The 24,477-nt window shown below is 41.9% G+C and overlaps 1 protein-coding gene across 12 annotated transcripts in view; it reads left to right on the top strand.

Annotated features, from left to right (window-relative positions):
- The window catches only part of unc13bb (unc-13 homolog Bb (C. elegans)), a 640,614-nt gene that overhangs the window by 15,299 nt on the left and 600,838 nt on the right, over positions 1–24,477 (top strand). The gene's annotated exons all lie outside the window — the stretch shown is intronic.

Here is a 24,477-nt window from a genome sequence, read left to right as displayed (position 1 = left end):
ACAGATTGAGATCTTTTTCAAGTTCTCACAAATGTCCTCCAATGTCTTGGAGGAGATCTCAACTCTTTCTCCCAGACCTCTCGAGCATTCCATAGCTGTTCTCATCTTATCCATAAAAGCAAACTAGTAAGAGGGCACTTCGCCTGGGAGGCCTCAATATCCAACCATATTGATGTTGGGTTCTCACAAGCCCAGTCACTCTCAAAAGACAGAAGGGAGCTGAGTTGGTATCTCTTAATATCCTGGGAAGTCTACTCCTCCCAGTCCTTGGGGTAGTTGCAATTTGGTGAAGGTAATGAGAGCCTGCCAGTGATGCCAAATAAAAGAACTCAACCAGCCAGTAAGTCTCTGCAGTGTTTGCCCGGGAAACATCAGAGGGAGCAGTTGCATGGGAGAGAACAAATGAGGAAGGGTATCCATTTTAATAAGGGCTATTCAACCTAGCCAGTTTATTAGAAGAGCCTCCCATCTTTCCATTTTTGAAGATCTTGTTTAATTTTGTCAAGCAAGTGAAAAAAATTTAGTCTCAACTGATCAAAGGTGGGAGTAACAAAAATACTTAATGAACCGCCCCCCCCCCCCCCCCCCCACTGTGACCATTTAAAAAAGAAATTGTGATTTACCCTCAGTGTCAGGTATTTCCCGAAGACCCCACCGTGGGCATAGCCTCCGACTTTGCAACATTGATCTTATATCCCGAGAAAGAGCCGAATAAATTAATACATTGTATTAAATGGGATACAGAAACTGCCAGGTTGAATAAGAGGAGGAGAACATTATGTGCGGATAATGTGATCTTTTGTACTTTTTGATTTCACTTCTGGGGCAGCTATGTTAGGGTCCTTAAGGATGGCCTCTGTCAGTGGCTCAATCACCAACGTAAAGAGTAGAGTTGAGAGAGCACAACCTTACTGACTGCTCCTACCAAATCTGAAATTACTGGATCTTACACCATTTATAAGAACCGAAGCCAGAGGATCACTATACAGGACCTCCACCCATCTGACAAAAATCTCACCGAGATCAAACACTTCCAGGATGTAAAAAAGATATGGCCACTCCACCCGATTGAATGCCTTCTCTGCGTCGAATGAGATCACTAATCCCTGAACCAATCTATCCTGATGTACGTGTATTCAGTAATCTTCTAATATTGTTGGAGGATCTGCAGCCCTTGATAAAACCCATCTGGTCCTCCTTAACAATACCGTCTCTAAGCTTAACTCAAGAGTTGTAGACAAAACTTTTGAAGTCTGAATTTAGCGAGATAGGCCTACACTAAGCACAGTCCTCCGGGGTCTTCCCTTTCTTGAGCATGAGAGAGATATTAGTCTGTCTCGGAGATGGTTGGAGGCAGTCATGACTGTATGAATAGTTGTACATGTCCAGCATCGGCCCTGATGATATATTTAGAAATTGCTTACAGAATTCACTAGGGAGACCATCCGGTCAGGACGCCTTTCCATTTTGGAGCTGATTTATTGCCTCCTGTATCTCTTGCACTATTAAGGAGGCATTAAGAAGAGACGTCTGCTCAGAGGTCACACCTGGAAGGTCCAGGTACTTAGAAGAATCCATCTTCGCCAACCTATCCTCTCAATGTTCCAAATGGTATAGTTCGGAGTAAAATCTCCGAAATGCAGCATTGATCTCTTTAGAATCGCAAGTAGGAATCCCAACATCTTCTCTGATTGATGTAATAGATTGAGGGGTGTTCTTTTACTGGGCCAGATATGCCAGGTTTTTGCCCGGCCTATCACCATGCTCATACAACCTTTGTTTCACAAAAGAGATTTCACTTTTTGCTGTCTGAGCATGGAATGCCAAGTAGCCCTGAGAGCTGTGACTCACTGCAGTTTAGTCACTAATGAACTATCAAAATATGCAGTCTTGGTTACCTTCAAACGTACCTCGAGCAGACATGGCTGCCCTCCTTCCTGTCGTTTTCGACTGGCCGAGTAAGAGATAATTATCCCTGTAGCTCTCCCAGAGTATAGACTGGTTGCTAGCTGTACCCGAATTAATGGCCAGGAACGCTTTGAACTCACTGGAAGTACTCAATAAACTTAGTAACCTTGTGAATAAAAGGATCATTTGCCAATGCCACGAACCTGTTCCATTGTCCGTAATCTTGATATCCAATCACGCAGCAATATGTTTGGAAATGGCAGTATTTCCTCTTGTACATGACATCACCGAATCCAGAAAAACCGAGGGGACTTTTTTAAAAATAAGTCAATGCGTGTATGACACTTGTGTGGATTAGAAAAAACGGGCAGTCCCTAATCATTGGGTGGAGACATCTCCAAACATCCACTAGCTCCAATTCCACGCATAAGTCAACCAGTTACTTAAATTGCAGAGAAAGTTTTTGGGGGGCCTTGAGGCATTCTATCCATTGTGGAGTCCACGCGACAGTTAAAATCTCCCCCTATGATAGTATGCCGCGTTCCAAGGATAATCAGTTTGGAGAGTGCATCGGTCAGGAATTCAAGGGGATGTGCTGGGGGGCAATAGACATTTTAGAATGTCATGTTCTTAACCATGTATTAAGGCTTGAAGGACTACAAACCACCCATACTCCGCTTTAAAGTGACCTAATAACTTAATTGGGAGATTCTTCCGAACAAGTATAGCCACTCCCCTGCTCTTAGTGTTAACTTCAGATGTTCTTTATCAAGGTGGGTTTCCTGCAATAGGGCAATATCAATTCTCTCCTTGAGACTTGAGAATTTTTTTATTCTTGACTGGCGAGTGACTCTTCTTACTATTCCAGGTGCACCAATTAAGAAGAAAATTAGCCACATCCCTCTATCACAACCCTTGAACCTGAGAGGAAGAACTCTACATCCTGTGTGCCGAGTATAAATAAATAGAACCTCCTAGAGCCTAGAAAATACACATACTAAAGCTATATTAACGAAGCTCTAAAAAACTACATCTTTTAAAAACCAACAAACTAAACCAAATATGAAATACAAAAAAAAAACTTGATGAGATACTCCACCCTGTTATGAACAAAGAAATTCCACCCATCCCTAGCCATACATTGACCTCAATTAACATTGGAAAAAATTCAACAATACTTCCTGTCATAAAAAAAGGAGGTACACAAGGGAAAAAAGGAAAGAAGAAAAAAAAAACATGTCCATGCCTTTTGGACCATTCGGTCTATTTTAAAGTGTCCAGAAAGTTGTTTTCGCTTTTTCTGGTTATTCAAATAAGCACACAGACCCCTCATGGTTGAAACGGTGCACTGTGGGGTACCTTACAGAGTACTGAATACCAAGATACCTCCATCTCCTCTCACCTCATCAAAGGACCTTCTCTTGTAGATCATAGCCGCAGAAAAGCCCTTGAAAAACATAATCTTGGATCCTTTGTAAATTAGGGCCAATGGATCCTTTCCCAGTGATCTAGAGGCTTCCATTACCTTGTGTTGTCTGTATAACACTTAAATCTCAATAGGATGGATAGGGGTGCTGGTCCAAACCAGGCCTGCGCTCCGCAATCTGCTGAGCTCTGTTGATCTTCAGACGGCCCCTCCCAGCCAAGAAATTGCGGCAGCCAGTCTTCAAAGAAACTGGCTGGCTGCTCGCCTTCCTCTCCCTCCAGCAACCTGACAACCTGGATATTATTTCTTTAACCTCTATTTTTTTGAGGTCATCGACTTGCTCCATTAAGGCCTGTACCTGCTTCTTGAGGGCCTTAATCTGTCCCACTGAGGACATGACCTTGATCTCCACCACAGTCCGCCACTTGACCTCCTCCACTTGCTTTCCAAGTCTTTCCAGCTCCTGTATATGCTTCTGTGAACATGGCCGTGATCATTTCCAGCCTGGTGCGATTTTCTTGGATCGATACTTCAGCCTCCTCCCAGAGCTTCACAAACTCTTCAGCCAAGCCTTGCTGAGTAGGTGAGTCTATTGTGGTTTCAGAGGATGCCAAAGCTGAGGCCGCAGGCTTGTCTGATGCTGCAAGGGAATATCTGCATGTTGCTATTTATTCAGTCCTTTGCCTCTAGTCATCTTCCCTTGCGAGAAAAAAAGGTATGTAGCAATTCTACCAATATTTAATTATAGGTTTTTCTCCAAAATAGCTTAGGTGGGGGGGTGTAAAAGCACCACTTCACCCGAGTTATCTGCCTTGCTGAGCTCTGCATCACCTGTTAGATCTCCATCATCATGGATCCCCCTCATCAATATTCTTTTCAATTGCTAGATTTATATTGATCATCGAATTAACATTGAAACGTTACTTGGGCAACAAATGCCATCATAGAGGTGTTTTCCACATCGAATAACTGCAAATTATACACCGCATTTAATGCTGTTTGCCATGCTCTTGGCAAACACACAGTCTCCTACTGAAGTCCCAAAGTGCCAAACTAAGCTTCCCAAGTTCAAAAGGCTGTCTTATTCCTACTTACCAGGAAGAGTTTTCAAGTGACGTATTTCAAAGTCCCTTTGCTCTATCAAGGAACCTTAAAAAAATTGGAAAAGAAGTAGGCCATTCGACCTTTCAAAGAGGAGAAAGTGATGATGCTGGAGATTAAAGTCGAGAGTGTATTGCTGGGAAAGCACAGCAGATCAGGCAGCATCCGAGGAGCAGGAGAATCAGTGTTTTGGGCATAAGTCTTTCGTCAGGAATGAGGTGTATGGGTCGGGGCTGAGATGTAAATGGGAGGGGGTGGTATGACAAATAGGTGGATGAAAGTGGGGAGAAGGTGATAGGTTAGATGGGGGAGCATCGGATCAAGATGGCGGTGGCAGGCTGGAGGCTTGGGACAGGGATAATGTGGGGGAAGGGGAAATGAGGAAGCTGTTGAAATCCACATTTATCCTGTGTTGTTACAGGGTCCCAAGGCGGAATATGAGGCATTCCTCCTCCAGGTGTCGGGTGGTTACGGTTTGGCAGTGGAGGAGGCCCAGGACCTGCATGTCCTTGACTGAGTGGGATGGGGAGTTGAAGTGTCCAGCCCTAGGGCGGTGGGGTTGGTGGTTGTGGGTGTTCCAGAGATGTTCTCTCTGAAGCGATCCGCAAGAAGGCATCCTGTCTCCTTGATGTCAAGAAGATCACACCGGGTGCAATGGATGCAGTAGATGACATTGGTAGAGGTACAAGTAAATTTTTGATGGATGTGGAAGGATCTCTTGGGGCCTTGAATGGAGGTGAGAGGAGTGGCGTTGGCGCAGGTTTTGCAATTCCTGCGGTGGCAGGTAAAGGCGCCAGGAAAGGGGTGTGGGCTGGTGGGGGTGTGGACCTGACGAGGGAGTTGCGGAGGGAATGGTCTCTCTGGAAAGCTGATAGGTGTAGGGAGGGAAATATTTCTTGTGGGGTCCATTTGGAGATGGTGGAAATGGCAGAGGACAATGCGGTGTATGTAGAGGTTCGTGAGTTGGAAAGTGAGGACCAGGGGCATTCTGTCCTTGTTGTGTTGGGAAGGGTGGGGTTCAAGGGTGACCTTTCAAGCCTACTCCTCCATTCATAATGATCATGGCTGGTCATCCAACGGGAGTTCTCTGTTCCTGCTTTCTCCGCATACCCTTTAACCCTAAGAAGGATATCAAACTCCTTCTTGAAAATGTTGAGTGTTTTGGCCTTAACTGCTTTCTCTGACAGAATTCCATAGGCTCCCCACTCTCCACATGAAGGAATTTCTCTTATCAGTCCTCTTAGAAGTTTATAAATTGTCCCTTTCATTCTTCTAAACTCCACTGAATATTGTTGTAACCAATCTCTAGTCTCTCTTCATAGCCTTTTGATTGTGTCTTCTAGTAACAAGGCATCCTCTGTCAACTCCTCTGCCTTTTAAATCTCACTAAGTTCGAGTTGGGAGGTCATGTTGCAGTTGTACAGGACATCGGTTAGGCTGGTTTTGGATTACTGCTGCAAATTTGGTCACACTGCTATAGGAAGAATGTCGTGAAACTTGAAAAGGTTCAGAAAAGAATTGAAAGGATGTTGCCAGGGTTGGACGGTTTGAGTTATAGGGAGAGGTTGAATAGATGACAGCAATTTTCTCTGGAGTGTTGGAAATTGAGGGGTGACCTCAATTGAGGGGTGAGGAAATTGAGGTTTTTAATAAATATTTTTATTGAAAAACCTTTTTAAATCTTTCCCAAAAAACCCATCAAAACAGAAGAGGGGCAGTACAACAAGGCCATAACACGGTACATTGTTATTGAACAACCTACTATTCTACCAGAACAAACATATCTACTTAACTTAAACTACATTACAAACATATTAAATAAATACTAACTTAAACTAAATTCAAATAAATTAAATAATATCTCACTACTTTATTCTATCTCAGTCATCACACCTCCACTGAGGCTTCCATCCCTGGGAGCATCATCTTCAATACTCGTATTTTTTTTCTCCCCCAGTCTCCTCCTCCTGGGGCCCCACGGGCAGACCTTACCCATGCCCCTCATGATTTTATAAACCTCTGTAAGGTAAATTGGCAAGGTCTTTTCCACGGGGTTGGGTGGGGGGAGCGAGGGAGTCCAAAACTAGAGGACACAGGTTTTAAAGTGAGAGGGGCAAGATGTAAAAGGGACCAAAGGGTCAACTTTTCCATGCAAAAGGTGTGTGCATGGAATGAGCTGCCAGAGGAAGTAGTGGAGGCTGGTACAATTACAAGATTTAAAAGACATCTGGATGGGTAAATGAATAGGAAGGGTTTAGAGGAATATGAGTCAAATGCTGGCAAATGGGACTAGATTAATTTCGGGTATCTGGTTGGCATGGATGAGTTGGACTTGAAGGGTTTGTTTACATGCTGTACGTCTCTATGACTATAAGTTCAGTCTCTTGAAGCATGATTGGTTCTTGTTTACATTCTGTTTGGTCCTTAAAACAGTTTGTCCCTCTGCATGATACAGCAGACAGTGTTTTCCCCATCCAGGTCTCTGTGTCTGACTAAGAGCCTGTTCAATAAGACCAGCTGCTTTTGTTATATTTATATAAAGATGTGAAAACTAGCAAGTGAGTTTTAGCTGAGGTCACTGCCTCTGGAATTTAAATCCAGATAAATGAGATGTGATGCATTCGGGCAAAATGAACAAGGCAAGGGTACTTGTGTGAACAGAAGGACCGTGGGAAGCACAGAGGAACATTTGGTGTGCATTTATACCAGCCCCTAAAGGCATCAGGTCCGGTAGAAAGAATGGTTAAAGAGGCATATGGGATAGTTGCCTTTGTTAGCCAAGGCATAGAGTTTAAGAGCAGTGAGGTTAGGCTGGAATTATATAAAATGTTGGTTAAGCCACATCTAAAGAATTGTATGCAGTTCTGGGATCCACATGATAGGAGGGATGTGATAGCTCTGGGGAAGGTGCAGAGGCAATTTACCAGGTTGATGGCTTGAGCTGGAGAATTGTCATGAAGAGAGATTTGACAGACAGTTAGGTTCCTTGGAGTAGAGGAGATTGAGAGGGGACATGATTGAAATGCATAAAAATGAGGGGCATAGATAAAGTAGCCTGGAAGAAACTTTTCCCCTTTGGTGGAAGGATCAATGACGAGGGGTGTACATTCAAGGTTGAGGCAGGAGATTTAGAGGATGTGGAAGGAAAAGTTTTTAACCCAGAGGATGGTGGCAATCTTGAACTGTGTGTAGTGGCAGAAAACCTCATAATGAAAATTTAAGAAGTATTTTGATGTGCACTTGCGATGCCAAGGCATATAAGACTATGGGCCAAGTGTTCGAAAATGGGATTAGAATACAGAAGAACCTTGATTATCTGAAGGACACAGGCGGTGAATATTTTGTTTGGTTAATCGAATTCTGGATAATCAAATGTTGGATGAGAGGTGTCACATCAGCGATTTTTCAGTCCTCTGGGACCCTTCCTGATTCTAGCGATTCCTGAAATATCATCACTAATGCCTCCACTATCTCTTCAGCTATCTCCCTTAGAACTCTGGGGTGTAGTTTATCTGGTCCAGGTGATTTATCCACCTTCTCCTTAGTAATGGCTACCATACTGAGCTCAGCCCCTTTTCTCGATTGAATCTTTGTGATATTACTCATGTCTTCCACCATGAAAGCTGCAACGTGAGTTAGAAGCAGTTGTTACAGAAGCCTTGGTGAATTCCTCTAGAGGACCTCATAATTACTACTGGATCAAACTTGAGGTTTCAGAATGGAGGTCAGCTCCAATGTATCCCATGATAACCAGCTAGAATCATGCTGTGGAACGCACCATGGAGTGATAATTCAGTATGAGTGGCCTGTTGCTCCATTGCCATCATTTAGGATGTTGAATGTAAAAACTGAAACTTTTGATAAAACCTAATACTGTTTATTTGGCAACATGTTCATTCTGGAATTCAAAATGGGAGCAATAATCCTAGAAAACCATAGATGCCTTGGAATGTTTAGGACTGGGCAAAAAGGAAAAGAGAGATGTATAACAGGTATAAAGGGAGCAGAACAACAAAGACCTTAGTGTGGGATATGAAGTGCTGGGGGGATCTCAATCAAGTAATTAGGAGAGTAAAGAGGGGCATTAGAAAATACTGATGGACAAGGTTAGGGTGAATCCCAAAATATGTATCGAGAGGAAGAGCATAACCAGGAAAAACATCTCATTAGGGACCAAGGAGGAAATCTGTGCAGGAAGGTGGACAACATGGGTACAGTTTTAAATGAGAGCTTCACATGTGTTTTTGCTCGTGAAGGAGGATCCAAGTACAGAATTCAAAGGTCGACTGTGAAGTTCTTGAGCAGATTGATATAAGAAGCAAGCTAGTATTGGATATGTTGGTGAATTCGAAAGTAGACTGAGTTGTATCCCATACTGCTTTAGGAGATGGGGAAAGAAGTTACAGGGACCCTGACCCAAATTTTTAAATCTTCTCTGGCACTGGGGGAGGTGTCAGTGGATTGGAGGATAGCTCATGTGATTCCACTTTACCAAAAGGGTTGTCGACATATACCGTAGAGTAAAAGACTAGCAAATCTTTTATCAGTGTTAGGAAAATTATGGGGTTGATTATTCTGGAGGCTATCATAAAAGAAGAAATAGAGACATCTGGATGGAAAGGGTTCCATCAGGCAGACACAGCGTGGATTCAGGAAGGGGAGATCATGTTTGACAAACTTGAGTTCTTTGAGGATGTAACAAGTATAGTAGATGGATGTTGTATACTTGGATTTCAAGAAGGCATTCGCTATGAATGCATTGAGTTGCGGGGAATGTGCTAGCATGGATAGAGGACTGGTTAACTAATAGAAAGCAGAGAGTTGAGATAAATGGGTGTTTCCCTGGTTGGAGACCAGTGGCGAGTGGGGTGTCACAGGGGTCAGTGTTGGGCCTGCAACTGTTCATAATATATATATAAATGATTTGGAAGAGGAGGCTGAGTGTAACGTATCCAAGTTTGCTGATGACACTAAATTGAGTGGAAAGGCAAACTGTGCAGAGGATGTGGAGGGTCTGCAGAGAGGTTTAGATAGGTTGAGTGGGCGGGCAAGGGTCTGGTAGATGGAGTATGATGTTGGTAAATGTGAGGTTATCCACTTTGGATGTAAAAATAGTGCGTCAGAGTATTATTTAAATGGTGCAAGATTGCAGCATGCTGTTTGCAGAGGGACTGAAGAGTGCTCATGCATGTATCATTAAAAGTTGATTTGCAGGTGCAACACGTAATTGGGAAGGCAATTGGAGTATTGGCTTTCATTGCTAGAGGGATCAAATTTAAAAGTAGGGAGGTTCTGCTGCAATTGAGTTTCCACCTGGAGTCTTGTGCGAAGTTCTGGTCTCCTTACTTGAGGAAGGCTATACTGGCTTTGGAGGCGGCACAGAAGATTCACCAGCTTGATTCCAGAGATGAAGGGTTTACGCTTTGAGGAGAGGTTGAGCCACATGGGACTGTACTTCCAAGAATTTAGAAAAATGAGCGGGAATCTTATAGAAACATGTAAAATTATGAAAGTGATAAGTAAGATGGAGACAGGCAACTTATTTTCACTGGTGGGTGAGACAAGGACTAGGGGACATGGCCTCAGATTTAGGGGGAGTAGATCGAGGACAGAGAGTAGTGAATCTATGGCATTCTCTGCCCAAAGAAAGCAGTAGAAGCAGCTTAATTAAATATATTCAAGATACAGTTGGATGGATTTTGGCATGGTTGGGGAGTTAAGGATTATGGGGATAATGCAGCTACAAGGAGCTGAGATAATGGATAGTTCAGCCATGATCTTGATGAATAGCGAAGCAGGCTCATCAGGCCAAATGGTCCAAACTCCTGCTTCTATTACTATGAAACTATGAATCATGAGAGAGAAAATTAATCTCCAATGAGATGTAAGGCTTCATCAGGAATAGTCAGCATGACTTTCAGAGGAGGTCATGCTTGACAAATGAGGTGAGATCCTCTGAGGAGGTAATTCACTGATTAGATGAGGGTGGAGAAATTGATGGAGTTTACATGGTTCTCAGCATGTAAAGATCCTTCATGGGTATTTAATGAAGAAGCTAGAAGCTCATGGGATCCATGGTAACTCAGTAAGATGAATCTAAAAGTGGCTTTGTGGTAGGAGATATAGGGTAATGATGGCTTTTTGTTTGACTGGAGCCTGGTGTGCCATGGCAAACCACAGGGATTGGTGCTGCAGATAAGCATGTGGGAAGAATACGTTTACCAATGACACAAAGATTGACCAGGTTGTTGACAGTGAGGAAGAAGCTGTTTTGTTAGTTTTCGTAGAATCCTTACAATGTGGAAGCAGGCCATTCGGTCCGTTGAGTCCACACTAAACCTCCGAGCATCCCACCCCGCTACCCTATCCCTGTAACCCTGTATTTTCCATGGCTAATTCACCGCGCCTGCACATCCTTGACACTATATGGGCAATTTTAGCATGGTCAGTCCACCTTATCTGTACATCTTTGGATATCTTTGGTGACAAGAGGTTACCAGTCACTTGGGCGTATCGATGGCAGATGGAATTTAACCTTGTATACATGCACAGTGATGCACTTTCGAAGAAGGAGCAAGACAAGAAGATAGCCAATGAATGGCAAGACAATAGAAAGTTCAAAGGAACAGAGGGATCTTGCGGTGCTTGTCCACAGCTCTCTGAAGGTTAATAGCATAGCAAACGGGACACTTGCTTTTATCAGTCGTGGCATAGATGATAAGAGTAGGGAGGTTATGCTAGAGCTGTATGGAATTTGGTTAGGCCACAGCTGGAATATTGTCTGCAATTCTGGTCACTACACTGTAAGAACAGTGTGATTGCACAAGACATGCAGAGGAGACTTGCCAAGAAATTGCTTGGGATGGAGTTTTTCAGCTGTTAAGAGAGACTGGATAAGCTCTGGTTGTTTTCTTTGGAGCAGAGAAGGTTTGGTGGGGGGGAACAGATCGCAGTTTGTAAGATTGAGGGGCGTGAACTGGGTGGATAGAAAGCAGCTGTTCCCATTAGTTGAAGGGTCAATAACCAAGAGGCATAATAATCAATTGAAAGGCAGGAGGTTTAGAGAGGATTTGAAGAAGCTGCTTTCATCAGTAGTAGTCATGATTTGGAGATGCCGGTGTTGGACTGGGGGGTGCAAAGTTAAAAATCACACAACACCAGGTAAAAGTCCAACAGGTTTAATTGGAAGCTAGTGTGCTTCCAGTTAAACCTGTTGGACTATAACCTGGTGTTGTGTGATTTTTAACTTTGCTTTCACCAAAGGTTGGTCAGGGTCTGGAGTGCACTGACTGGGTGGGTAGATGATGTAAGAAACCTAAGAACCTTTTAAAAATTGCTTGAATGTGCACTTGCAGTGTCATACCATTCAAGGATGTGGGACTAGTGTAGAAGTATATTTTGGTAGTACAGACATGATATGCTGTAGGGCCCCTACTGTGCTGTTTGTTTCTATGATTCTAGTTATATCACGACTCTACTGTTATTTATGTGCCCATTTTGTGTTTTTTCCTTCAGCGCCACCTCACTATCTCTTCCAATTTATTTGTCCTTTCTCTTTGTCAACAGATCACAAGATGTAGAAGCAGTTTAGCCCACTAAGTCTGCTCCAGCATCCAATGTGATCATGGTTGGTCTGATGACCCTCCATTCCATTTTCCTGTTCTTTGCTCTTGATCCTTAATTCCCTTGCATTAAAAATCTTTCTATCTCAGTCCTGAATATACTTTGTGATTCAGCCTGTACAGCATAATAAAGATAATTTTCCAGTCCCCTTCAGTTATGACGAAGAGTTTTATTGGTTTTAAAATGTTAGTTCTGTTTCTCATCTACAGATGCTGCCAGACCTGCAGTGTTTCTCCATTTGGTGTTTTCATTTCAGACTTCCTTTTATTAGTTTCTTATTGTAAGGATCTTGAAACCTCCATTTGTCCCACCATGGTTTGAAACCTCCTCCCTGATAGTCGTAATAATTCTCACTCCTAGTTGCTTGGCTGCAGCTTCACTCTTGGCAGCTTATAGCTCAGCCTTTTTGTAATCAGTGAGTTTAGGTCATGATGACCAACACTAAATTCTGATTCCTACTAGCTTTTGCTTGGAGGGCTGCATTTATTTTGTTTGAAGTCCAAGGCTTTGTTTTTCTTAACACTGAAGTGCTTTTTCTTTTTTATCAGATTTGGTGCTTGTATTGCAACTCCAGATTTTATCTGGAGTTGCAATACAAGCACCAAATCTGATAAAATCTGGAGTAATGTGTGTAGCAAGGTTTTAAAAAACAAACTTCCAAGAGTGCTTCTTAGTTTCTGACCAACACTGAAAATTTCTCTGTTCTTATGCATTTGTAACAACCGCCTCAATGGTGTTTCTTGATTCTGGTCCTCATTGGGCAGTTGGCAAACTGTAAAAAAACAAATTGTGTGCTAATTGGAGATTTTTGTTGTGTTACATCTTTTTCAGCTGCACATAGTACTAAGGAATAGCCTATTTATCAAAAAAAAAGTTGGAGAAACTGAATAGGTCTGGCAGTATCTGCTTTTATTAAGGATAATGTTTTGGAGAATTAATTGTTTCATGCAATTTTTTTAAAAAACCATTTCAGTTTTAACTGCAGGTTAATATGGGCAACGTCTGTGGTGAAATATAGTTCACTGAATTATAAGCATATTCATATATCTTCCCTTCTTGAATGATTGAATAACCAGCAACTATTAATGATGCTACTGATCTGAATTGATTGTGGAATTCAAACAAACATGCCATTTTATGCATTTCATGATTTTTACTACATCTCATAGGTGTTTGTAGCAACCAAATTATAAGACTAAAATAGTCGGAGAGAAATGTTGAGTCGTTATAGAAATGCACTTTGGTATTGTGCTCGCTCTCCAGGTCAAAAGATTATTACACAAAAGGAAGAGAATTTAGTCATGGTTTTTTTTAAAATGGAAAATCCATAGATTTCCCCTGGTGCAGTACCTTATTGTTTCTTCAATCATTGTAGAATTTTGCCTCGCCTGCAAATGTTAATCAGTTTACACAGTGCAGGCCTTTGAGCAGGTCTTTCCATTTTATTAGGGCTAATCCTCTCTGAATGCCATATTCTTGCTTTCTCCCTATTTGTGTGAACAAACGTTCTCTCATCTCAGTCCTAAATGGTAGAGGATACGACCTGGTAGGTCAATGGGAGGAATGAATCTGGTTAGTGGCTGGGAGGAGCGGAAGGGAGGGAGAGGGGCAGGGAATGGAATCAGGGGATGGGAAGGGACGTTATTTGAATTTGGAGAGCTCAGTGTTGAGTCCTTTGAGCTGTAGTTTGCCGAGGCAGAAGATGAGGTATTGTTCCTCCAATTTGCAGTTTGGTTCATTGTGGCAATGGAGGAGGCCAAGGATGGTCCTATCTGGAAAGAGAATAGGAAAGGGAATTAAAATGGGCGGTGACTGGGAGGTCCAATTGTCCACCTTAGATTCCAGCATCAGCACTTTGTCTATAACCAAGGTGGAAAATAAAGTATGCTTGCCTTCTTTAGTCAGGGCATTGAGTGGCTAAGTTGGCAAATCATGTTGCAGCTGTATGAAACTTTACTCAAGTCACGTTTGAAGTATTGTGTACAGTTCTGATGAACATGGGATGAATGTGGAGGCTTTGGAGAGGGTACAAAGAAAGTTTACCTGGATATTGCCTGGATTGAAGTGTATTAGCTATAAGAAGAGGTTGGCTGAACATGGATTGTTTTCATTAGAGTATCAGAGTCTGAGGGGTGACATGACAGAAGTATGTAAAATTATGAGTCAAATCTTTTTCCCAAGGTGGAAATGTTAAATACTAGGTGATCTAGGTTTCAAGTGAGAGGGGAGAATGTTTGTTTTATTTTGTGGTAGGTGCCTGGAATAGGCTGCCAGGGGAGGTGGTAGAAGCAGATATATTTGCAAAGGTTAATAGGTATTTAGACAGACACATGAACAGGCAGGGAATAGAGGGATATAACCCATGTGTAAGCAGATGGGATTAGTTTAGAACAGCAACATTGATCAGCACAGACATGGTGTGCCAAAGAGCCTGTTCCTGTGCTATTCTAGGTTCTATGTAACTCAGGTGGAAGTTGTCGGAAAATCTAAACATTTCCCCTTCACATTCACTGGCATGAATACCAAAATATACCAAGTATATCATCCTTTGGAAACTTAAATCGATGAGCCAACTAAACAGTGTGGTGCAAGAGTTTATCTGATGTAAGGAATTCAGTGAGTGAGTGGTTGAGGCACCCTCTTGTGCTGCAGTGGAGTGATTCTTCCCTTTTGACTGTGAGGCACAGGTTCAAATCCTACCTGTCCCAGAGGTATGTAATAGCATCCCTAAACAAGTTAATTAGAAAAGAAAAATGTGTTGATTGACTACCCAAAGTTTGTCTGCTGGCTGTAGATCACAAGTCAGGAGTATAATGGAATATTCTACTTACCTGGATGAGACCAGCTCCAACAACATTTTATATTACCAAGTTGGACAAAGCAGGCAAATTAATTACCTACCCCTGAATTACCATTGAGATTAAATCTCTTGTGACTCAAGCACAGTGGCAGCAGTGTATTCCCTTAGAGAAGATTCACTGCAGCAACTCTCAAAGCTTTCGTTGACAATACTTTGTAAGTCTGCAGCCTCTGCCACATAGAAGGACAAAGGCAGCAAAAACATTGGAAGACGAATTAAAGAATGTATAAGTGAGACAAAGGGTATGTCAAGAAACTGGAAGCTAATGTAAAAGGGATCACCCTTATCAGTACTGACTAACATAAACTCGCAAATAAACAGTGCATTGGATTTTTAAAAAATATGATGCTGATCCTCTTTTTCAAATCTGTCCATGGCCTTTCTCCCTTTAATATGAATTACAGATCAGTCTAAAACCATTGGAGTTCTTCAGGTTTGGGCTCTTGACATCACCATTACTCCATTTAGTCATGGCTTTGCCCTCAGCTGTCAAGACACTTAGCTGTCAAGTGCAGAACCTAAACTTCTGTAACTATATGAAAGGCACGTGATAAATGGCAGTTTAGTGATGATTATGGAATGAAATGATGGTGAGGAAATAGGGTCAGCAACACAACTTGGGCTTAAACAGAATGTTGAAGTTGCAAACTGTCTGGATCACACCAATGACCAGGAATTTCAGACAATTTTCTTTCCTTCTTGCGAGGGGAAATTACAGCTTATTTGGGATTAAATATTGAAGACTCATCTTGCCAAGACTGAGTTAGCAGAGAGGCTAAACAAGCAGTTGAATCAAGGAATAGAGACTTAGAACTGAATGTCCTTAGCAGGCTTGTGGGCAAGGTTTTTTTGGGATTTCCCACATGCCATCTGAAGAATTGATGAGGACACTCTTATTCATTGATTGCAGGTGACCCACAGCAGGCATGTTCTGAGGGGCCATGGTGTTGTGGTGATGTCGCTGGGCTTGTATATAGCCCTTCCTGAAGAAGGGCTTATGCCCAAAACGTCGATTCTCCTGTTCCTTGGATGCTGCCTGAACTGCTGCGCTTTTCCAGCAACACATTTTCAGCTCTGATCTCCAGCATCTGCAGCCCTCACTTTGTCCTTGTATATAGAATGCCAGACTAATTTTATGAACCCTACCATTTAAAATAAGCTTGAATTTAAAGTTAGGCTAATTGTGACCATATAATTATTATCAATTGACTATTTCACTTCAATCCCTTGGGAGAAGGAAACCTGCCATCCTCACCTCGCCTGTCTGACAGGTGACTCCAGACCCACAGCACTGGGATTGAATCCTAATTGCCCTTTGGACTGGCCGAGCAAGTCACAGTTGGAAGACCATTAAGAATGGACAACAATTGCTGGCTCAGCCAAGTGGTCTGAACGAAAAAAGAATTGGCTGGAGTTGGAACTTCCATCCCTTACTTGATCAGATGCCACTCCGAGTGAAAGGATAGTTTTGTTGACAGCAGAGTATGCAAGTAGCTAAGTGTGGGGGCTCTAAATCACAGCAGGGAGGAGAGGCTTGGGGGTGAGAGGGGACTGGATGTCTTGATGGAGAGTGAAGGACTCTGTTACTAGGACTTCTTCTCTCCCCCATTTGTTTGTGGATGATCCATTGTTGAATAAAGTTAAGCCTAAGAAAGACAAATTTTTGATATTTCAGGGAATCGGGAATATGGGGAACTTTGGGAAAGTAAATATGAATCCTTTAAATATTGACTAATAAAATTCTTGCATTTATGAAGTACCTTGCACATTTCCAGGACATCTCAAAATTGTTCACTTCCTTTCTCTTCAAAGTGAGAACACCATCATAAGACCAGAATACATAGGAACATAATTAAGCCATTCAGCCCATCGAGTCTGCTTCAGTATTTGTTGACAGCTGTTATGATTCTCAACCTCTTTCTGTTGCCTTTGATCCCCTTACTAATCAAAAACCTATTTATCTCTGTCTTAAACCTCCTTAGCCCCCTGCAACAATGAGTTACAGATTTACCACCCTCTGGCTGAAGAAATTCCTCCTCCACTCCTTTCTAAAATGTCATCCCTTCACTCTGAGACTGTGCCTCTCTGTTCTAGTCTCTCCTATCAGTGGAAACATCTTCTCCACGTTCACTTTATTTAGGCCCTTCAGTACAATATTCTGTACATTTCAATTAGATCCCCCTTGATCCTCCTTAACTCTGTTCTGTGGCTATCCCCATTTCAAACAAGTAGGTTATTTTGGAAAATACAGGGGGTGATGGATTCTCAGGGGAACATAGCACGAGCAGCCACGTTTCTGGTATTGAGACTGGCTCGAATGTAATGAGGTACGTCGGGTTCCAAGAGATCGATTGTGTTTGGCGGGATATGGGCCGGGTGCTGGTGGGTGGGACTAGATTGGGTTGGGATATCTGGTCAGCATGGATGGATTGGACCGAAGGGTCTTGTTCCATGCTCTACATCTCTATGACTCTATAAGTGACCTGTACAAGAAGGGCGGATTGCACCTAAATTGGAAGGGCACTAATATGCTGGCAGGGAGATTTGGTAGAGCTGCTTGGGAGGTTTTAAACTAGTAAGGTCAGGTTGGGGAGCGGGTGGTGACCCAGGGAGAAAGTAAGGAACGTGATCAATCTGAGACTGGTACAGTTGAGAACAAAGGCGAGTCAAACAGGCAGGGTAGGCAGGGACTAAGCAGAGAACAAGGTAGGACTGATGAATTGGGCCTTTTGCATTGAAATAAATATAGTTTATCAGGGAAGGCAGATGAACTCAGGGCATGGTTAGGAACATGGGACTGGGATATCATAGCAATAACAGAAACATGGCTCAGGGATGGACAGGACTGGCAGCTTAATGTTCCAGGATACAAATGCTACAGGAAGGGCAGAAAGGGAGGCAAGAGAGGAGGGGGAAGTGGTGTTTTTGATAAGGGATAGCATTACAGCTGTCCTGAGGATTCCCAGAAATACATCCAGGGAAGTTATTTGGTTGGAACTGAGAAATCAGAAAGGGATGATCACCTTATTGGGATTGAATTATATGCCCCCTAATAGTCAGAGAGAAATTGAGAAACAAATTTGTAAAGATTTGTAAGAATAATAGGGTGGTCATGGTCGGGGATTTTAACTTTCCAGACATAGACCGGGACTGCCGTAGTGTTAAGGGTTTAGATGGAGAGGAATTTATCCAGTGTGTACAAGACAATTTTCTGATTCAGTATGTGGATGTACCTACTAGAGAAGGTGCAAATCTTGACCTACTCTTGGGAAATGGGCGGCACGGTGGCACAGTGGTTAGCACTGCTGCCTCACAGCGCCAGAGACCCGGGTTCAATTCCCGCCTCAGGCGACTGACTGTGTGGAGTTTGCACGTTCTCCCCGTGTCTGCGTGGGTTTCCTCCGGGTGCTCCGGTTTCCTCCCACAGTCCAAAGATGTGCAGGGTCAGGTGAATTGGCCATACTAAATTGCCCATAGTGTTAGGTAAGGGGTAAATGTAGGGGTATGGGTGGGTTTCGCTTCGGCGGGTCGGTGTGGACTTGTTGGGCCGAAGGGCCTGTTTCCACACTGTAATCTAATCTAATCTAATCTAATCTAAAAAAAAAAAAAAAATAAGGCAAGGCAGGTGACTGAGGTGTCAGTGGGGGAGCACCTTGGGGCCAGCGACCATAATTCTATTAGTTTTAAAATAGTGATGGAAAAGGATAGACCAGATCTAAAAGTTGAAGTTCTAAATTGAAGAAAGGCCAATTTTGGTGGTATTAGGCAAGAACTTTCAAAAGCCGATTAGAGGCAGATGTTTGCAGATAAAGGGGTGGCTGGAAAATGGGAAGCCTTCAGAAATGAGATAATGAGAGCCCAGAGAGAGTATATTCCTGTCAGGGTGAAAGGAAACGCTGGTAGATATAGGGAATGCTGGATGACTAAAGAAATTGATGGTTTGGTTAAGAAAAAGAAGGAAGCATATGTATAGACAGGACAGATCGAATGCATCCTTAGAGTATAAAGAAAGTAGGAGTATAGTTAAGAGGGAAATCAGGAGGGCAAAAAGGGGACATGAAATAGCTTTGGCAAATAGAATTAAGGAGAATCCAAAGGGTTTTTACAAATATATTAAGGACAATAGGGTAACTAGGGAGAGAATAGGGCCCCTCAAAGATCAGCATGGTGGCCTTTGTGTGGAGCCGCAGAAAATAGGGAAGATACTAAACGAGTATTTTGCATCACTATTTACGGTGGAACAAGACATGGAAGATATTGAATGTCGAGAAATAGATGGGGACATCTTGAAAAATGTCCATATCACAGAGGTGGAAGTGCTGGATGTCTTGAAACGCATAAAAATTGATAAAACCCCAGGACCTGATCAGGTGTACCCCAGAACTCTGTGGGAAGCTAGAGAAATGATTGCTGGGCCTCTTGCTGAGATATTGTATCATTGCCAGTCACAGGTGAGGTGCCGGAAGACTGGAGATTGGCAAACATGGTGCTACTATTTAAGAACGGTGGTAAGGACAAGCCTGGGAACAATAGACCTCTGAGCCTGATGCTGGTGGTGGGCAAGTTGTTAGAGGGAATCCTGAGGGACCGAATATACATGTATTTGGAAAGACAAGGACTGATTAGGGATAGTCAACATGGCTTTGTGTGTGGGAAATCATGTCTCACAAACTTGATTGAATGTTTTGAAGAAGTAACAAAGAGGATTGATGAGAGCAGAGCAGTGGATGTGATCTATGTGATATTCAGTAAGGCGTTTGACAAGATTCCCCTTGGGAGACTGGTTAGCAAGGTTAGATCTCATGGAATACAGGGAGAGCGAGTTTTGAGAAGATTTGTAGCTCAGGTTGAGGTTATGGATGTAGGTTTGCTCGCAGATCTGAAAGGTTCTTTTCCAGATGTTTTGTTACCTTACTAGGTAACATCTTCAGTGGACTTCATGCGAAGCAATGCTGAAAATTCCTGCTTTCTATTTGTATGGCATCACCAACCCAAAGAAACCCAAACATATAAATAGAAAGCAGGGATTTTCAGCGTTGCTTCGCATGAGTCCACTGAAGATGTGACCTAGTAAGATAACGAAACGTCTGGAAATGAACCTTTCAGCTCAGCGAGCAAACCTACATCCAATACAGGGAGAACTAGATGTCTGGATACAGAACTAGCTCAAAGGTAGAAGACAAAAGGTGGTGGTGAAGGTTTTGTTTTTCAGACTGGAGGCCTGTGACCAGTGGAGTGCCACAAGGATTGGTGCTTGGTCCACTATTTTTTATTTATATAAATGATTTGGATGTGAGCATAAGAGGTACAGTTAGTAAGTTTGCAGATGAGACCAAAATTGGAGGTGCAGTGGACAGTGAAGAAGGTCACCTTAGATTACAACATGGGCCAATGGGCTGAGAAGAGGCAGATGGAGTTTAATTTTGATAAATGAGAGGTGCTGCATTTTGGGAAAGCAAATCTTAGCAGGACTTATACACTTAATGGTAAGGTCCTAGGGAGTGTTGTTAAACAAAGAGACCTTGGAGTGCAGGTTCATAGCTCCTTGAAAGTGGAGTCGCAGGTAGATAGGATAGTGAAGAAGGCGTTTGGTATGCTTTCCTTTATTGGTCAGAGTACTGAGTACAGGAGCTGGGAGGTCATGTTGCAGCTGTACAAGATATTGGTTAGGCCACTTTTGGAATAATGCATGCAGTTCTGGTCTGCTTCCTATCGGAAAGATGTTGTGAAACTTGAAAGGGTTCAGAAAAGATTTACAAAGCATGGACGAGCTAGACCGAAGGGTCTGTTTCCATGCTGTACATCTGCATGACTATGACTCTATAACCCCAATGAGTAAAAACCACCCATATGACAGGTCTTCATTCCCAGGCTCATTCTTGTAAATCTCCTCTGAATCCTCTCCAGTGCCAGCACATCTTTCCTCAGACATGGGGCTTAAAACAGCTCACAATATTTTAAATGTGAACTGACCAGAGCCTTCAACAGCCACAGCAGTACATTTTCTACTCTTGTATTCTAGTCCTCTGAAAATGAATGGTTGCATTTGGTGTCCTAACTGCAAACTAAACCTGTGTGTTAACCTTAAGAGAATCCTGAATGGCAACTCCCAAGTCCCTTTGTGCTTCATATTTCTGAAGGCTTTCCCTGTTTAGAAAATAGCTTATGCCTCTATTCTTCCCTCCAAAATACATAACTTTGCATTTTGCTGCATTGTGTTCTATCTGACACTTCTTTGCCCACTTGTCTAACCTGTTCAAGTCCTCTCTGCTTTCTGTATACTACCTGACTCTCCACCTATCTTATGCCATCTGCAAACTTAGCAACAATACGCTCAGTTTTTTCATCCAGATTGTCCGTGTATAATGTGAAACCCTACTCTCTGCCAGTCAGCCAATCTTCTACCCATACCAATGCCTTTTCCTTAACACCAGGAGTTCTTATTCAGCACGTTCCTGTGCAACTGGATGTTCCTCTTCAGTATTTTCTAGTCGACCATACTAACTGTGACAGGGATGATTCGCTGTAAAGATTCGCTTGACATTTGAAGCAAATAATTGTATATTTTATAGCATACTTTGTTCCGTTCTCTGTGCTCGTTTATGGTGGTGCAATTCAAAACCAATCATCTGCTTGTTCATTTATTATAGCTGTATTTTATCCTTGTGTCTGAAGTGTTTATCTGCAGCTTATCTAATGATAAAATCTCTATTTTAGTTACCTCCAATGTCCAAGTATCTTATTCCAAACAGTGCCATGTGATCTCATACTTTCATCTGAGTTGACAGACAAAATGTCACTTCAATGTTTCATTCAAAAGTTCGCACATCCAACAATGCAGCACCAGTACTGCACAGGAGTACATCCTGTTCTTCCAATTTGTGACAGTTCACTTTTCTCAATTTCTTCTCAGACGAACTGCATGGTCATCAACTTTGATCGAGCACAATTCTGATCAGCCATCTCCAACTCAACGCATGACAGTCACGACTGGCAAAATTCACTCACCTATTAGGCATTCTGATGTACAACAAACACTTGCACACACACTTCTGATTTGACAGCTTTTTAAAGTTATTTTCCTCAAATCTATTACTGTCCAAGGCAACTGCAGAGTTCAACAAAGTATATTATCGTAGAAACCAGAATTCCTACGTAGAAGCATAGGGTCACTACAAGTATCTTATACATGAATAACTGGTGGAACACTTTTTGTAGTGTCCTTTTTTAAAATTTTCTTTGGAGTTACATAATTAAAGTAATGCACTAAATTTGCTCTTTCCACCCCCTGCTTCAATGAAAACCATTCCCAAGCCTTCCTCATAAATATACTCTCTCACCAAGGTACCATGCTGCTGAATCATCAGGAAATGTCCCTTGACATGGTATGATTTTGTAATCCAGAGTCTGGCCATACAAAACTGTTTGGAAAAATGTCACCCAGTGACATGTTGCTCTGTACTAAATAGTGTTCTTGTAAATCAGAATAAGTATGGAATAATTGCTATAAAAAGCTAGTTTGAAAAGCCAGACATTGCTTTTCATTTTGATCATAGTTGCAATGATGGAACAATAGAGTTTTGTGTTTAAAAATTGCTCTTTTTTTCATTAATATCATACCTCGTTAAAAATATGGCAATGGAATTGATTTCCATTATTCAACTTGATGAAATATAATTTTCCTGAGAATAATCTTTTGGATTTTGATATTCTTTTTGATGACAAAGTTTTCCCACATGCTTTTATTAGTAAGCACTGGATTTTGAAGCACTCGGCTGTATTAATCAGTGTAAAATATTTGTCTCTCTGCGTTTCAGATTAACCTTAAAATACCAACTGACTACTTGTTCATCTTTTGGTTTTGAAGTTAAAAATTCAACATTTTTTTCACCAGAAATTATCAGAGCAGTTGATTTCTTGGATACTTTGGTTTCTGACAAAATTTGTATTGAATTTTTAGGATTCAGCAAGATCTTTTCATGAAAATCAGCTCTCCATACAATTTGCAGTGAACAATGCAATTGTTATAATTGTTTTCAGTAGTTTATTAATAAAAAATGATTTCCATTGTATTAGTAATAATGGCCTCTGATACAACTGCTTTATCAAAGCACATGACTTTATGACCCTTTGACATCAAAGAATATCAAAATCCAAATGATGATTATACCTGTACTCAGGAAAACTACATCTCATCAAGTTTAATAGTGGAAGTCAGTTCCCATGTTGCTTTCTTGTTAAGGAGGTATGATATCAACACGGGAGGCACGGTGGCTCAGTGGTTAGCACTGCTGCCTCAAAGCGCCAGACACCCAGGTTCAATTCCAGCCTCTGGTGACTGTGTCTGTCTGTATGGAGTTTGCACATTCTCCCCATGTCTGCGTTTCCTCCCACAGTCCCAAGATGTGCAGGTTATGTGAATTGGCCATGCTAAATCGCCCACAGTATTCAGGGATTTGTATGTTAGATGCACTAGTCAGGGGAAATGTAGAGTAATAGGTTAGTTGAATGAGTCTGGGTTGGTTATTCTTTGGAGGGTTGGTGTGGACTTGGGCCAAATGGCCAATTTTCACACTGTAGGGATTCTGGTTTCTGTGATAACATATTTTGTTGAACTTTGCAGTTGCTTTGGACAGCAGTAGATACAAGGAAAATAATTTAAACAAGCTGTCAAATCATACCTGTCTGTGCAGGTGTTTGTTGTACATCAGGATGCCTAATAGGTCAGTGAATTATACCAGTTGTAATAGTCATGCGTTGAGTTGGAGATGGCTGATCAGAATTGTGCTCTTGATCAAAGTTGATAACCATGCAGTTTGACTGAGAAGAAATTGAGAAAAGTGAACTGTCACAAACTGGAAGAACAGGATGTTCTCCTGTGCAGTGCTAAGCTGGTACTGTATTGTTGGATGTGCGAGCTTTTGAATGAAACATTGAAGTGAGATTTTTGTCTGTCAACTCAGATGAAAGTATGAGATCACATGGCACTGTTTGGAAGAAGACCATGGGTGTCGTGCAGGCGTCCTAGCCAATATTCTTTCCTCTGTCAATGTACCTACAAAACAGTTCAACTAGTCATGAAAGCTTTGCATGCACTCTTCCATAACTTGTAAATTGGCTGATGCATTGTATTTCCAGGTTTCCTAAAAGGTGCGTTCAAACTTTGATCTTGCTTTTTGAAATCCCAGTTTTTCCAAATCCATAATTTTTTTCCAAACACCATAATTTACTCCGCTAGTAACCACCACAGTGCAATATCAATTGTATTTAGTTTTCCCTTTCATTCAATATATCTTTAATTTTGTCACTTCACAAAACGAAAGAACAAGTATGTGTTTAACTTATTTTTATTTTTACAGTGACATTGCTAGATTTCCGATTACGATCTGAACAAATCTAATCTGCCTGCATATTGGATTCAAACAATTGTTTTATTCAATTTTAATATAAAACATAATTTTCTGTTTTGTGTATTGGGGATAAAAGCACTCAATTGAATAGGTTATGAATTGTGTACAGATCTTTTCAAAAGTTTTATAGATTTTTTTAATTGAAAAAA

Source organism: Chiloscyllium plagiosum, unplaced genomic scaffold (assembly GCF_037043375.1).
Source record: "Chiloscyllium plagiosum isolate Xiang-an unplaced genomic scaffold, Cpla_swu_hap1 HiC_scaffold_1, whole genome shotgun sequence".
Lineage (NCBI taxonomy): Eukaryota > Metazoa > Chordata > Chondrichthyes > Orectolobiformes > Hemiscylliidae > Chiloscyllium > Chiloscyllium plagiosum.
Note: the sequence above shows the minus strand (reverse complement) of the source record. Positions and strands in the feature narration are given on the sequence as shown.